Source organism: Dryobates pubescens, chromosome 12 (genome assembly GCF_014839835.1).
Source record: "Dryobates pubescens isolate bDryPub1 chromosome 12, bDryPub1.pri, whole genome shotgun sequence".
Taxonomy (NCBI): domain Eukaryota; kingdom Metazoa; phylum Chordata; class Aves; order Piciformes; family Picidae; genus Dryobates; species Dryobates pubescens.
The window spans coordinates 32,008,603-32,025,607 of NC_071623.1; positions in this window are offsets into that span (position 1 = coordinate 32,008,603).

Consider the following 17,005-nt stretch of genomic DNA (forward strand, 5'->3'; position numbering starts at 1 on the left):
TGCTAGAAAATATATTTAATAGAGTAAGCAATCAGTAAGTTGGCTGCAGTATAACTAAATTCCCTGCCAATAGGAAGAGGATTTTTTTGCGTTACTTTTCTCATATCTAAGTCTGCAACTCAGGAGTGAGTTTTTTAAATGAAAAAAACACCCCAACAAAACCCAGAAATAACCTATGCTAAATGCAAGTAGAATGTGACCTATAGCAGTATAAAAAGCAACTCATGTGAGATACATGTCTGGCTGATCTGGTACCAGTTTTCCTCAGTTAACAACAGGAAGATAATCATATATTTAAAAACCCCAAAAGAGTATAAACACAGACACACAACATTTACATGTAATGAAATTCTTGTGTACCTCCCTTATTCCTGCTGAGAAACACCTTACTTATAAAGACTGAAAGTGTGCAGGCACAGGAAAAATTAAGGAACTTTTATATTATCTAAAGCTCTTAAATGAGTCTAGGAAGCAGAGACAATAAACGAGTTAGTAATCAATACAGAGTACGATTCTGTATGGATCGGTGAAAGAGGTGTATGGGTTTATACGTCTGTGGATGTGATTACCACACCTCCTGTAGACCTTCATCAGTAACTTGCAGAAATATTTACTTCAGTTCTTGTTTTGTTTCAGTTTTTTTGTGTGTGGTGGTTTTCTTCTTTTACCCTACCACATGGAATATAATTGTTAAGGGTTAGGGCTGGGGCAGCCACTAATGAGGGACAGATGCTTTCTATTCACCCCTGTTGCCAAAGGTGAGGACAAAGGGAGTAAGAGAGAGAGAATTATGGATTGCAAAAGAAAACTGAAAACCAGCTTTAATGCAAATAGTCACAATAAAATATATTATATATGAATCTATGCAAAACCAATATTGAACCCAACCACGCTGATGGCAGTTCCATTGCCATCACTAATGATTTTGTGAGCAGGCCTGGATTCAGAGGCTGGATTCAGGAACACAGATCAGGATCGAAGACAGAATGGACAGAGTTCTCTTCAGACATCCCCCTTTGAAGAAGAGAGTTTGACCTTTGTGTCCCCTCAGCTTTAGACTGAATATAACATACATGCAATGGAATACCTTGTTGGTGTGTTCTGAGTCACCTGCCCTGTCTTCTCCTCCTCCCTGTAGGTATGTCCTTTTACTTTCTGTGGCCTCAGTGTGGTACCCAAGATTCAGGAGTGCCACTGTCCTGCATGCTAATCCTTGGTACTAGCTATAAACATTGAGTATTATCAGTTCTAGGTAGGTTCAAAGAGAGTCCAAAGAGTACAATCCCATGCTCCTCAAAAAAGGCATATCACTTGCAAAAAAACCCCAAACCCAATAAAACAAACCAACAAAAACCACAACAAAACACCCAAGCAAACCCTCCCCCCCCCAAAAAAAAACAAACCACCCCAAACCCAAACAAGAGTGTAAACCCAACGCTGTTGTGTTTCTTAACAAAGAGGCTGGCTATTGCACATTTCTTATTATATCCATTTTATCATTACTTTTGTCAGAAAGTCAGTTTCAGAAGTGAACATTTTTATCACTGCATTTGAGGCCTTCTCATTGACAATTCTACTGAGGGAAAAAAACCAAAAGCTGTGAAACTCCAGACTCAGATTCTCAGAATAAATTCTTACTGAGCAGACAGTATTATGGAAGGCATTGGCAGAGATCACAGATTCAGATGCTACTGATATAAACCAAAGCATGAAGTAAGAGAGCACTAATCTGTATAGTAAACTAACACTGTAGCAGGTAAAAGAACTATTCAGAACTATTGCCACAACAGGCAGCTAACATTAATACTTCCTAAGGAAGTGATTGCTCATGTTTCACTAGCTACATTTGCATTCCCTCCTGTGCTGTCTACAATGCTTAAGGCAAGTCCTTCAAATACATGCTTTCAAAGTTTCCCCATTATTTTTCATGAGATCCTTTATCATTCTGTGAATATTTTGCAGGGGTCAGTCATAGTATATTGCTTTCATTGTCAGTAGTACTGACTACACTGTCTTGCTATTTCTAGATCTCATCTTGTCGCTGGAGGACATCATAGGACTGTCAACTGCTGCACATTTTTACATCCTTACGTGACTCTGAATTCTTAGTTGTACACTGAAATGATATATGTGGCACAGCCAACAACTGCTTGACCAGGAAAAATAAAATAAAATAAATATATTTGAAAATGAAGGTGAAGAAGTGCTTAGAAAACCATAAGGATACCTAAACCAGAGGTTATTAAGCTATTGCAAAGTAGTTAATTTCAGCATGGTCTCCCTCAAACATGAACCAGAGATTGACTATGAAGCCCTGAGGTTGTGTGGTCTGTAATTCTTCTATTCTTGCAGCTAGGAAGATGAACTCAGTTTCTGACTGTTTTTCAATGAATTCATTGTTTCCAATCCCAGGGAATTATTATTAAAAGGAGTGCTCCGTGCTTGATCAAGAATGCCTCTTCTTGGGAATAAAGTGCCAAACTAGACTTGTGTGTTGTGTCTAACAGCCAAATGAAATGTTGGCTTCCCTAAAAGCAAAGGAATTATGCTGTTTTATAAAATGGTGTTTATTATGAAATATCATTGTCATTTTAACAATGTTTTATTTCCCATTACTTACTTTCTTGAAAAGTCATTTCACCTTTCCAAACATCTTATAATTGAGCTATAAAATAACGATAACAGTGAACTACTTTCCTCTGTGTTGTGTATTTAAAATTACTGTAAAAATCATCATAAGACTGCATCCTCAGGAACAGAAATTTTGCTTCTAGATGTCAAATATATAGTACCCAATTGCCAAGACAGTCTTCTCCCCTAAAAGTTTGGTTCTATACTAATGGTAAATGAAGAAATAAATTACCTGGCTTTACTGAAATTTTATAATTCTACCTTCATTTGCACTAGTTAATGCTCAGCCATTTATCCTGGTGGGGAAATAGATACTTAAAAGTTCTATTAAGATGAGAACAGAATCTGCCTAACACAAATGATTGATCTTCAGGTTACATTAGTTTCTCTCAAGGAGTGATATTTTTATGGTACATTCTCCCATTGACATTTTGACGGGTTTCAGAGCGATATCACTGAGCATCAAGGAATTCTCATAGTCTAGATTCTCAGTAGATGTAAATCAGTGAAGCTAAAATGCATTAGAGCCACAATTATATCAGCTAAGTCTCTGCTATCATATGCCTGCTTCCCTACTGAAACTGACTTTCAAGTCAGCAGTGTGTACTCTTATCGCGCTGTGATGAGTCCTAAAAGTCTGTGGTAGCTTTGGAGCTCAGGTCCCTTTAAGATGACCACAAAGAAAAAGTCCTCTAAACAAAATAGAGGGTCCTAAGGGATGGACCGGTCATCCCAGGATATTGTAACCTGTTACTCTATTCCTACTTCTGGTATCACGCTCTTCAAGGCAGTGTCTAACTGATATCACACTCTTCCTCTCCTCTCTGAGAGCAGTTGGCACCTCTCAACTCATGGCTTGTGTCGGGGAGATGGCTGTTAGCTGGCAGGGGAATTTTGAGATGCATCATAAGGCCTGGTGAAGCCTGGGAAGCCTGAGGAGGTGGGGAGTGCAGTTTTGGCCAGCTCTCAGGCCTGCTGAGGCTGATAGAGGTAGAGGATTCTGTGGTTCCCCAAGAGTTCAGTTAACCTAAAACTGTGACCTCTGTTCTTGAGGGAGTTTCGCTACCAAGGAGTCTTCATTTGTCCAAAAATAGATTTTGACTTTATCACTGATGAATGAAAGCAATAAATTCTAATTTTTCTCTCCTAGTACATGTAAATAAATGACAATGTTACATATTATTTCTAGATGGGAAATAGCATCAATCCAATACAAGCAACAACAGTAAAAAGCATTGAGAAATTGAAAGCAAGAGACAAATGAATGTGGTGGTTTGAAGGTGAAGGGCAAAACTCAACTGAGAGCAACAGCATGCACTCCACACTGTATTTTACAGAAGGGTAGAAATGACCTCTTTTTATTCTGAATAATACTTTGATATTTCCTCACAGAAAACTTGAGAAAGTAGCCTACCTAGAAATTCCTTGAGAAGTGTTATGATGTTCTTATACCAGAGTACATTTGAAGGATTTAAGCTTTGTTAAAGATCTGTGCTCTATTAACTAAAGACTGGGTTTAATATATAATATCTAGTAATGTGTAATTAATACATGAAATAGAATGAAACCCAATGGATGCATTCCTGTGGTCTCCAACTTCAAGACTAGGAATACAAAATAAGCTCAAGGCAACAAGCACTTCTATTTCTGTGGGTGTCACTGCTGTATCAGGAAGGGCTGGTGCAATGAATGAACAGATTCTTTAGTATTCAGGAAACTGTGTCAAGCTCCAAACAAAACAAATGCCATTTTCTAGTAGATTTTGGGGATAACACACACAGTCTAGAAATATTTAGATGTTTCAGCAAACAAATTGCAGGGAATAAAATCACTTCTGAAGACAAAGCAACAAAGTTCTTCTTTATAGCTGCCTTTTTTTTTTAATGCTTCATGAGCCATCTGTGTCTGCATACATAGCACAAGTACCTCTGAGACTAAATGTTCAGTGAGGTACAAGAGGAAAAGCAATGCATTGAGAACCTTTTGCATGTAACCCACAAGTGGTAAACCTAAAGGGTGTTTCTTACTTTTCTTCTTTCAATTACTTCCCTGTAAAGGCTCCCACAGGCAACTTCACAGAATCACAATGTGGCTGAGACTGAAAGATCTCTGGAAGTCATCTAGTCCAAACCCTTTACTCAGGAAGGGTCACCTAGAGCTGACTTCCTAGGACCATGTTCAGATGGCTTTTGAATATCCTCAAGGATGGAGCCTCCAGAACTTCCCTGAGCTGCACCAACCAGTACTGAGTCATTCAAAAAGAAGCAGCATTTCCCAGTGTTCTGGGAATATTCCACCACCACAAGGATGAGCTGAGGAGAAATCAGGAGCCCAGACTCCCACATGTCCATCTGCTGGTTCTAGATATTGGTGAAATCAGTTGGGAAGGTTATGCCTCAGTCATGGCACTGCTTGCTAATAACACTGCCCTCCAGCTACACTTGAAATATCCATCTAACAAATGCCTCCAAGAGAACTCTTTCCATAAAGGCGAGTTTTGGATTGTGGTTGGATGACTCACATGCCTTCTTGATCATTGATTAGGTAGAGGCCAGCATTACCAGCAGCACAAGTTTGCCAGAGAGTGGCATCCAGTTCTGCAGGCACATGGCCAGGTGTGCCTGGCACAACAGCTTCCACCTCAAATATCCGAATCTTTGCACCTGAATACCGGTGGGCACAGACCTTTCTATCCGTGCCTTTGAAATAGCTATGATGCAAGTTTTGCATCAAGCTGGCTCAGGAGAAATTTTCTGTTCCCCTTGACTCATAGCCAGAGGCAGCTGTGTATCTCCACCTTCTCCTCAGTTTTGTCTCTGGCTTCCTGCATGGCCAGCCTCCTGAGCCTCTCCCAGAGCCTGACTCAGATGCTTGATGTCTATTCCCAAGCACTGCCTGAGTTCAAGGACATGCAAGACTGGCCCACAAGTCCACTGATCTCCAGATATTGAAAGAGGTCTTCACACACAGAGCTGTGTTTGCAGGGCTCACAAAATACAGCAAACAATGACCTCATATACCAGATAAAAAGTGCAAGGGATAAACACTACGAGGCTGTGAGGCTATGAGGCTGTGGCTGCTGTCCCAGCAAGAGTCTTGGGCCTGAGTCAACGCGGAGCAGGGACTATGAAAGTAAGAGGTACATAAGGCAACACAATGAATAACTTTTCCTTGTTAGAATTATTCAATCCAATGCCCTAGTATTTCACTCCCTGATTACTTGTGTAATTAAGTTTCTGGTTTCTACAGAGAGATGCTGTAGAGATGAAGTTCATAATTAAAACATTGTCAACAAATTGTAGATTTTAGCTACCTCCATGCAATCCTAGTGAATCTTAACAGCTTTTGGAGCATGTCATATGAACAGATTTCAGATGGAGAATGCCACAGAAGGTGAGAGAATAGAAAACTTCTTTGGTGTGGTAGATATAGCTGCACAAGAAAGCGCAGCAGCTAAATGCTATAAACCATGCAGTACAGCTCTGCTGTTGATATTCTGAAAATGATTATGATTGGGAGCTGTCAGAAAGATTCACTGCACCAATTACCTTCATCACCAACTGACAGCCTGCCTAGGCAAACCCTTGCAAAAACTGAGCCTCCTACAACAATAATGAGCATTAAAGAACAAAATATATAGCTCCCATGAGTCGGAGGCACAGCATCATAACTTACCACCGCTATAAACAGTAAATCCTTACATATGCCTACTGGCAATGATGTTCTACAACTGTCAGCACAGACTCTTGTTTTCTAACTTCATCAGTGATGCTCCTCTTCATTATAATACATAACCTGAAAATCAACTGTACCCACATAAATATATAATTTTTTTTACAGAAAACAGAAGATTTTCTCTTGGGATGGGAAAAATCAAGCTGGTGTGTAAAGGGTTTCATATAACGCTCAGGAATTGAGAATCCCCTGAAGATTTCTAGGTCTTTAAAGACCTACTGTCAGTTTCCAAGTTTTTGGGGTTTTGTTTTGAGTTGGTTGTTTGGTTGGTTGGTTTTGTTGCTGTTTTTTTTCTGTTTGGTTGGTTTGTTTGGGGTTTTTTGTGTTTGTTTTATTTTCCTGCTTTTTTGTTTGTTTGTTTGTTTGGGTGGGTTGTTTTTTTTGTTTGGTCTTGTTCATTTGTTTGGTCTTCTTTTGCCTTTTTGTTTGAAAGCAGTGCTGGCCATGGAACAACACCACAGTCTCTATCATATTCTATGCTGCAATGTAACCATTTGTCACGATGTCATATGCACTACAGGATCTCATTGAGGTGTCATGCCCTCAAAATCCACTCCTGCTGCCAAGAATAAGACACAATAAAATAGGAGTATGTGCTACTAAAGAAAGAAGTTGTTTTATTTCTCAGGAGTGTTGAGAGCAGTAACTTCACTCGGAGGAGCACTCTCGGATTATTTTAGCACAGTTGTCACATGCGCAGATAAACCCAGTGAAATACACTTTTCTGGATCATTATTTGTGTAGCATTTCCAAACAATTTATCTTGACCTAATGCTTTCATAAATACATGATACTTGGTGCTCCTGAATGCGTCTACAAGCTGCACCCACAACTGAAGCCTGGATAAAATGCAGCTGCTGTTGTTCTACCTGATTCTGGCAGTCCTTTGGTGACGAATGAAGGCGTGAATCCTATTGCTGTATAACATCAAGATTCCAGAAATGAAGAGAGTAGAGAATCTCAGAAGTCCTTTATTGCTGCATTGTAGAATCCCCAGCATTACAGAGTCACAGAGTGCTACTTAATACAGGAAGTCCTGGGTGCCTTTAACAGACGACCTAGCTAACAAAAGCCCTGAGTGTGTCCCTCACAGCATCCCTGCACTGAAGCCCTTGCCATAAGAAGCAGCCAACTAACAGAAGCAGAAGTCCCTAGCAGCTCTAACCCAAGCCATTCCTAACCCCTGATCACTATTGCTCAGAGTGGCTGGTTTTTATATTCTTTATTGTCAATCACTTAACCAGTAAAATCCAACCATATACATAGAAGCTAAAACTTTTCCCCAATAAGAGATGCAAACATGTCAAGAAGGTGACTTCTGCAGCATGTTCCAGTCCAAGAGTGCCAACATGAGGATGTTGTTCTTGACACACATGGAATGTTATTGTTTTGCTCTGTGCAGAGTGCTAAGGAGTTGTTCAGTTAAGGAATCCTGCACTCTGCACACATCCAGCAGCTGCCCTCGGAACAGTGGCTGCAGCACGTAGCCTGCAACTGTGTAGTACCATATGTGAAACACCATCTTATTAAAATAAGACAAAACAGCAAAGGGTACATCACTAAGCAGAAATTTCTAGTAACATTCCAGAACAGTGAGAGCACATTGCTAAGTAGAGATTTCTAACAACATACCAGAGAAAGAACAGGACAAATGTTTAAAAGGTGGACAACATTGTACACCCCTTCACTAAGGAGCTGAATTCCATGATACAGTCAGATGCCAAAGTACCTGGTAAAAGACTCATAAGCTGTTTGCTCAGAAGTTATTTTATTGCAGTGTCCCTGCCAATGCTCTTCAAGACAGTTCCATGGGAGCTTGCACTGTCGTTCGGAGGTAATAGCTGGAACTTCAGCAGGGAAAACTTCAAGAGCTACCTTAAAATGGAAACCTTTAAAGTGTTAGGAAAACCTTCCAGCATGTAACAGAACACTCATATGCACCTTGGAACACCCTGAAGCTATAAATATATATCCCATATTGATCTGTGGGCCATCCCACATACAGTGTCTTTCTCTTGTGTCAAATTCCTGTGCCCTGGGTTATCTGCACATAACTCTGAGTTAGGAGTTTAATGATGAATGTTACCAATGTGTAAGAAATATACTGGGGAACTGCTTCTGCCTCCAGACTTAGAAGTTTGGAAAGGTTTTCTTGCAAAATCACACTTTTGATTGTTGGGAAAAGGAGAGAAGCAAGAGAAAGGAAAATGTGTAACTACCAAAATGCAGGCCTCTGAATTCAAGATTTTTGTAGGGAGAAAAATGTAATGAAATAAGCAACATGTCCCCGGAGCTGCAGGCTTCCTATCATGCACACACCATGTGCACAAAAGGGTGTTGAACAGATAAGACTGCATCACTGATGTTGTCAATGGTGAGAAACCAGCCTCCAGGACACAGCTAGCCATTTTTGGCTGACAGCCCTCGGTAGCTGAGCACTGAATTCTATTAGTCCTTCCAATGGCTCACTCAGCACTCAAGTTTTTTCTGCCTGCCATTAAATCACAGTTACATGGGCCTCTGCTAATCCTGCTCTTATGGTTGGAAAGGAGGATTGGCCAATACAACTTGCCATCAGAAGGAATGGAGCAGAATAGTGTCAGAGACCACTGCAATAATGGCTGGAATCGATTTGCCAATGTTCAATTTCTGTGATACCACTCTGCAGAAATCTGACAAGTTTGGCAAGGTTATCTTGCAGTGAGCACTTTACAAGCACCTGAGCAGTTACTGGAGGGAACCCTTACTGCAAAACAGAAGAAAAATATGTCTGTATGTTAGTTTGGTACAGTAGCTTGGTCATACACCTGCACCAGGAATGTACTCAACAGGTAATGAAAATAAATTACATGGGGCCTAATAAAAGTCTTTCCTTTCATAGGTTTTAACATTTTCTGAGCTTTAATTTGATTAAACCCCTTCTGGCCCTTCACCTGCTAAAAAACCCTCACATTTCATGCTGCTGACTCCATTCATTCAAGTGGATCGGAAGAATAATAGGAAGTCCAAATTCTTTTTCCAGGCAGGCTGAAGTCCAGTGAGACTCTGTATTCATCTTGCTCAAAAAAAATAATATGTCATATATCTCTCCCCAATAAATACTGGATAACACTTTTCCTAAGTGATTAGGCCATTGCAATTATACAGTCCACCTCCTGCGTAACCCAGCTCTTCACCGACAAAGTGATGCTTGTAATAAATCTTACCTACCATTCACCCTGCTGAAATCTGCTAAATAAGACTTTCAGACACGCACAATAATCCTACCTTTTCTGTTCCTGAAAGACTATGCATATGCATGAGTGATCTCTGCAGCTGGAATGTTAACACTGCTGAGGACAATACTCTATATTATAAGGAACAGTAGCCATATGCCCACACATCATACCTTGCCCCTTTTACATAATTATAATCCAAATCTACATTCCTGGATATGCAATATCTAAGAAAAGAAAGCTTGGGAAAGGGAAGTTCCTTGGGCAACAAATTTATCTTTAAGATTAGGGGGGAAAAAAAAAAAATAGAAGCAGAAATAATAGTTCTGCTACATTCCAAAAATAAAACACAGGTATCAAAATTCCCTGGATATTTGACACCTTTTTCTCTGCAGTAATAAATACACCTAAGGTTGCTTCTATTTTTATAGTTCCCTCCGAAAAAGTTTTCACCCTCATCAACAGAAGTTTCTAAGGACCTTTGGAGATCGTTGCTATTATTTGATATTCCTTACTGCATAACACATAAAAAGGTATTTTCTGGCTAAGAAACACCAGGCCTTTTAGAAAACAAGAGGATACAGTCTCAAGCTGCACCAGGGGAGGTTTAGGCTGGAGGTTAGGAGGAAGTTCTACACAAAGAGAGTGATTGCCCATTGGAATGGGCTGCCTGGGGAGGTGATAGAGTCACCATCACTGGAGGTGTTCAGAAGGAGACTTGATAGGGTGCTTGGTTGTATGGTTTAGTTGATTGGATGGTGTTGGATGATAGGTTGGACATGATGATCTTGAGGGTCTCTTCCAACCTGTTCTATTCTATTCTATTCCATTCCATTCCATTCCATTCCATTCCATTCCATTCCATTCCATTCTATCTGCTAGAACATTCCCCAAACAAGCTGAAGATCATCTTCTGATGCATCAATTGCTCTAGGCATACTGACACCTATCACTCATCTCCCAGCAACACCAGTTATTCCAAGGTAGAGGACACCCCCAGCTTGCTCTGAACTTGCTTCTATGTGGATAAGATCACAGTTCAGATAGAAAGAGAAAATCCAGAAGTGATTCTTACTGCCCTTCCATTTCTTCTCTGGTAACTACAGGATGGGACACAGTTCTCTCTCTGTCCAACACAACTCTTCCAGTTGCTCCTGAATTACTAAATTGAAGTTTAATTCTCAGTCTTCCTTTCTCAGAGAGGGATGATACCCACAATGGTTTAACAACATTACAGAATTCAAATGTGTCTCTCTAACAGGGATGTGTCCCCTCAATCCTTTCCAAGACTTTTCTATGAGCTGGTAGATAGGATATTTACACTAGTTCTTATACATGGAAACATAACTCATGTCATGCAGCTGTAGTAAATCATGAACTTAAACACTGTCTTGCAATTTCCTTTTTAATGAATAGAAACTTTCTATTGACATTGGACTTGGGTAATGTTAGCAGTTGATATTTACAGCACTACTCAAGGATCTGTTTTACCACGTGATTTCCCATCTCAAACAGCAAATCCCCCAGTCTTCAAATCATTGCATCTGGAATTCACATGATCTGCCCAGCATACTAGGCTGACTAGATCAATATTTTTACTCACACCAGAGGACAGCACATAATATTTCTGAGACAGGGAGGCTAATTTTTCCTAACACTTGAAGTTCATTAAGTAATTTATGTCATAAGAAATGAGGGAGATAAGGCAACCCTGTCACAGCTGACCTGGGCCTTTGTGGCAGTTTAATCAAATTAAAACATTTTAATGCAAAAGCAAAATATTCAGGTTTGTAGTTGTGCTCTCTCTTTCTCTCTTTTTGTTTTTTTTTTAATAAAGAAACATCAAAGCTATCCACAAACACTTAATGTTAGACAAACAAAACAAGAATCCAGAGCCCTCAGATTTTAAATACACTAATTCATCTGCTACACATTTGGACAGAATGTCTTCAGTCACCTCTGATAATCTTGCAGTAAATGATACATTCCATCTCCAGATCCTACTCTTTTGATAAAAAGTAGTATTTTTTCTTATTACATAGAAGCAATCAAAACTTAATGCAAACCCACACTGAAGTCTTGTGTGGTATATGAAAATTGCATTTGGCCTGGAGGTGTTCAAGAGGGGATTGGACATGGCACTTGGTGCCATGGTCTAGCAGTCAGGAGGTCTTGGGTGACAGGTTGGACTTGATGATCTTTGAGGTCTTTTCCAACCTTATTGATTCTATGATTCTATGAAAATTGTCCCAGAGACAAAATCAACAAAGTGATTAAATTCTGCCTTCCTGAAAGATTCTGGGAGATCCTTCCTTTTTGGACTCAATGATCTTTGAAGTCTTTTCCAACCTGGTTAATTCTATTCTATTCTATTCTATTCTATTCTATTCTATTCTATTCTATTCTATTCTATTCTATTCTATTTCTATTCTACTCTACTCCCTAAAACAAAAAAGAGGAACGTAAGAAAGCAAGCAAGCAAACAAACAGAAGAACTACTACATCCCTCAGCTGTGTTCAAAAAGCTTTGTTTCTCATAGATTTTGAACAGGTGAATTGGGGAGCAAATTGAACCTAATCTATGAGCCTAAGATTGCCTATATAGCATCCAAGATAAAACTCAGGAATTTTTGTTTTTATGAAAGGGATCTTACTATATGTTCTGTCTTCATTCTGTTTCTCTAGCATGTATGTATGTGAAAAACAGCTTCAGGAAACTCAGAAATGCATATTTAATGGAAGATGACACACTTTTCACTGTGCTATGTAAATGAATGTACTATACTGGAGCTGTTATACTGTAGCATATAGTATACTGTTATACTGAGGTTTAACAGCTTAGCATCCAAAGCTATGCATCTCTGGCAGCTATTGACAAGAGTTTCTTGTTAGAATACGCCCCTTGTGAGAACAGAAAAATTTCCAACCTCAAGTGCTTTTAAAAGATTGCTTAATTACTTAAACTATTTTTATTTCTAATTGGTACTTCCATGGAATGGTTAAGGTACCTAATTGATTGAAAATTAGTTCCATTTTACATTATGTCTGATGAGTTATTGATTGCCCTTTTCTCTCAGGACACTTAGGATTTTCCTTGTTGAGCACATAAAAGAATAAATACTCCAACCCTGATGCATGAGTAACTTGTCCTAGCAGTGCTGTTGCAGGCTCCCCTATAAAAGTTTTCTACCACTGCAGTCCATTGATCTAAGAGTGTGTGATGAATTTCAGTGTTGTAAACAGCTCCTGCTTGTTGTGGGTTTTTTGCCTTTTTTCCTTCCTTATATGATTTTAGTCTTTGAAGAAGAAAGCTCAAAACTGACAGAATTGACCACTTCTCCTCCTGCTGCATTTAGAGCTAGAAAAAAAAAGTTGCCATTTTAGCTATGGTTACTGATCACAGTTGAGTTTACAAATCAAATCTCAGTTTTTCAAGAGCATATGAATTTTCCATAAGATTATGTGGTAGCCTCTAAATCTTCTTACTGAGCTATTGTGCTTCAACTCAGTGGACAGTGGAAAGGCTTTACAAACCACCTTTTCATTTCAATGATTTATTTTTCCTTGCTGTCATTTTAGTTTTGTGAAATGAAGGTCAGCACACATTACAGGGACCACTAAAAAAAAAATAAATTAAGATGTTTGTATTGGTTAAGCAAATGAAAGAAGACTCTGAAATGGTTCTGTTCTGAGGGTACTTATTCAAGCAGAACAGATGTTTATTATATAATTAGGGAACACTTTGCCATTAGTATGAACAAATCATGAAATCAAATTGCTCCATAATAGTTTCCATTATTTCACAGACAGTTGATGTGAAGAATTGAGAGTAAGGAAGAAAGCCAGATACTGTGTTGTTCTCCAGCCCTGGGCACAATTTGATTACCCAGCAGGGGAAACGATGCTGCCTGTTAGCATAAAGCCAAGAGAGATAGAGCCTACTCTGTCTGCCAGTCTAGTATAGAGGACTCCTGAGGAGGAAGGGTTGTGTGTGAGGTGTGGCACTGCTCCATTATATTATGCTTATCCTTCACTAATACAAGGCAGGAAGGTGAGAGCCCATAATTAGTAAAGCTGTTGTATTACAGGTAAATTCCCAACATCTGCTTGTCTCAGACTCTTACTGGAACTGTTTGACAAAAATAATGTTTGCCTCTCTTTTCCAGTGCCCCAATAAGTACTTGTGGTGACACATGTTCAGAAAGTTAAAACACTCAAAAGGGTTTAATTTATTAAAGCAACAGATCCAACAGATTCAGGCTTGCTGGTGATAAATGCACTAATTGCAAGACGATCTCAGAATTAATTAACCCTAGGTAACATGAGACACAGTCAGAGACACAAACCTTTGCAATAGCTTCAATCTATAACAGAAATGCAGCAAAAGTTAAGCTGCAATTTGAAGGTGAAATTCTTACTGAGAAGGGTGTCCCTGTCTTGGGTTTCTGAAAAGGAGCACAACCATGTCTACCATCCTCTCTGTCTTTCCTTCCCGATTGGTGCTGCTGCTGGTACTGGCTGTCCCTGGGGCTTGAAGAGCAGCCTGTCTTAACCAAGACAGTTGCTTTTTGCAAGCCAACCAGGAGACAAAAGGGTTGGGATAACAAGAAGATTCAATTAATGTTTGTTAAAATAGTTTTGATTTTCATTTTTTTTCTTCCCATTGTTGATTTCTGGGGGCAGCTGGGGACTGGCCCTGGGTACATTACATCAAATCTTATGTGCTTGAACTTGATGAGTTTTTTCTGGTGCTGCTTGTCACCATAGGGGAATGGATTAGTATTAGCAAATTTTGTTTACCTTATATTTGCTTTATCATATTCACCACAATTTAATGCATTTAAGCTGTTTGCTTTTCTAGTTACATTACATAAGACCTAATGCACTTGTGCCCCATTTGTCTTCTGTGGCTCAAAGCTATGATGTTGCTATGCTGATTACCAGTGTGTTATGATATAGTCACTCCACTAGCCATTCAATTTGGATGTAATATCCAGTTGATAGGCCTGGTTTCAGCCACAGGGATACAAATCTTTCCCAAGAATACCACCTGGAGATATGCCCCAAGGCTGGATAATAATGAGTGGTAGTGTGTGTGGAAGAGTATGGGTAAGTGCCTAGGATGGCACACTCCTCCAATTCCTTGTAATTTAACCCCTGAACAAGTTCAGAGTCCTGAAACAGGAATACTCACTTGAAATCAGCTCTAGGCCAGACATGTATCAACCCTGCAGTGCCATCATCTGGAACAAATTACTTAAGAATCACCCAGCCCCCAAGAAGGAAGCCAGAACCATTGGGTGATATCACTTAACCTGACCTCTTGTTATCAAGACCACAGTCCACAGAATCACAGAATGACAGAATGTTAGGGCTTGGAAGAGACCTCAGAAGATCATCAAGTCCAGAGACTTTCTTGACTGGATGTTTCCTTGAGAGGTATTCCTTACCGAGTGACTGTGTGCATTTAGCACTCACTGATAAATGCATGGATACCACAGCTCACTACCCAGATACTATTTCCCCTAGTCCATATCAGTGTATACACAAACCAGTTTGAATTCCAAACATGTCCACTGACACCAAAATTAGTTCCAATAACAATTGGTACAGAAAGTACTCCATATCTGTAAAGGTAGAGCTATCTAATAGATAAAGTGTCAATAGATGGTGCTTGTGAGCACACTACTTTATTCCTGAGCTTCACAAGACTGATTCACCTTTTCACATGCTCTGCAAATGGCCTCTTACGATGTGCTGTTGAAAAGATGGATCAAACTTAAAGCTTATCTTGTTTTTCCTTTGTGTGAAGAAAACTCCTCAACAGCACTACCAGAAAAAAAGGTTTTACAAAATAATGACATGCCATGGGTACACATATATATATATTTTTTTTTTCAAGTCTAAATCAGACATAAAGTCTGATTTGTAGAATTGCTCAGTACCACCAGTTCCTATGAAATCAGCCATTGCTGGGGTTTTGTTTTGTTTTGTTTTGTTTGTTTTGGTTTGTTTGTTTTGTTTTGTTTTGTTTATCTGCTCACCCATCTCTAGGTGGTAGTCTACAAAAAAAAGAAGATAGTAAAATCATTTCAGTCCTTTTCTGATGATAGCAATTTACTCTGCTGCTGGAGTCACAGAATCACAGAATCACCAAGGTTGGAACAGACCTCAAAGATCATCAAGTCCAACCTGGCACCCAACACCTCATGAGTACTAAACCATGGCGCCAAGTGCCACGTCCAATCCCCTCTTGAACACCTCCAGGGATGGGGTCTCCACCACCTCCCTGGGCAGCACATTCCAAGGCCTAACAACTCTCTCAGTGAAGAACTTTCTCCTCACCTGCAGCCTAAACTTCCCCTGGTGCAGCTTGAGACTGTGTCCTCTTGTTCTGGCACTGGTTGCCTGGGAGAAGAGACCAATCCCCTCCTGGCTTCAGGTAGTTGTAGAGAGCAATAAGGTTTCCCCTGAGCCTCCTCTTCCCCAGGCTAAACAATCCCTGGATTTTGCTGAGACACAGGTGTATCTTTGTTTTTCTGTGCATATGTCAGACTCCAAAGTTCTAAAATACTCATTCCAGAACAGAAAATCTTGACTGAGCAACAGATGCTGCCCTATGAAAAATCTAAGACAGAGATCTCTGGTTGATATCTACTTGGTAGCTACCAATGGTAATTTGGAGCTGGAATAGCTTTTTAAATAGAAGTCTGCACCGTTCACAAATGTGATTCATACCATATTCTCACTGAGCCTCATCAATATGATGTGATGATGTGACTGGTCTGTTCCTCTTGTTCCTTGTTTTCTTACTGACAAGGGTTCACTAATACATGAAAGCAGTCACAATCAAAGCACTCCAGCATAAAAGTGAAAAACACAGCTAAAATACATGCAAATAATGGTCTAAATTTAAATATGCTTACTTCAGCAAATTGTGTCTAAGTATTATGCAGATTTACAATACTCAGCGTGCTAGGTCCTGCCAGAACCTCCTAATATAAATCTAAATCATATGATGACTGAACTGTCACCATCAATGACTCCTCAATGCAGCATTAAAACTAATGTAACATTGATTTTCAATTCATTGTCTGGTAATTTTTTCTGCAACACGATATTGTTTTCATTCAATGTGAATCATAGTCCAACAGCTATACCAGCACAAAAGAACACTGATCTGCAGAAGGAACAAACAATAAAGGACAACTAACCTAACATCATTCTAGCTCTGGGGTAGTCAGACTTCTGGTCTTTGAAAACATTTCTCTACTTGGTCCTCAAATTAAGTTTTCTGATATCATTTTACATTCCAATTAAATTAAACTTCCTACCCCCACACCCATGTCTTTGTGTAACCTGCAGCAATACACACATCATTCAAATGCTATTTATTCCTTCTCTAAATGGAGAGACACTCTGGG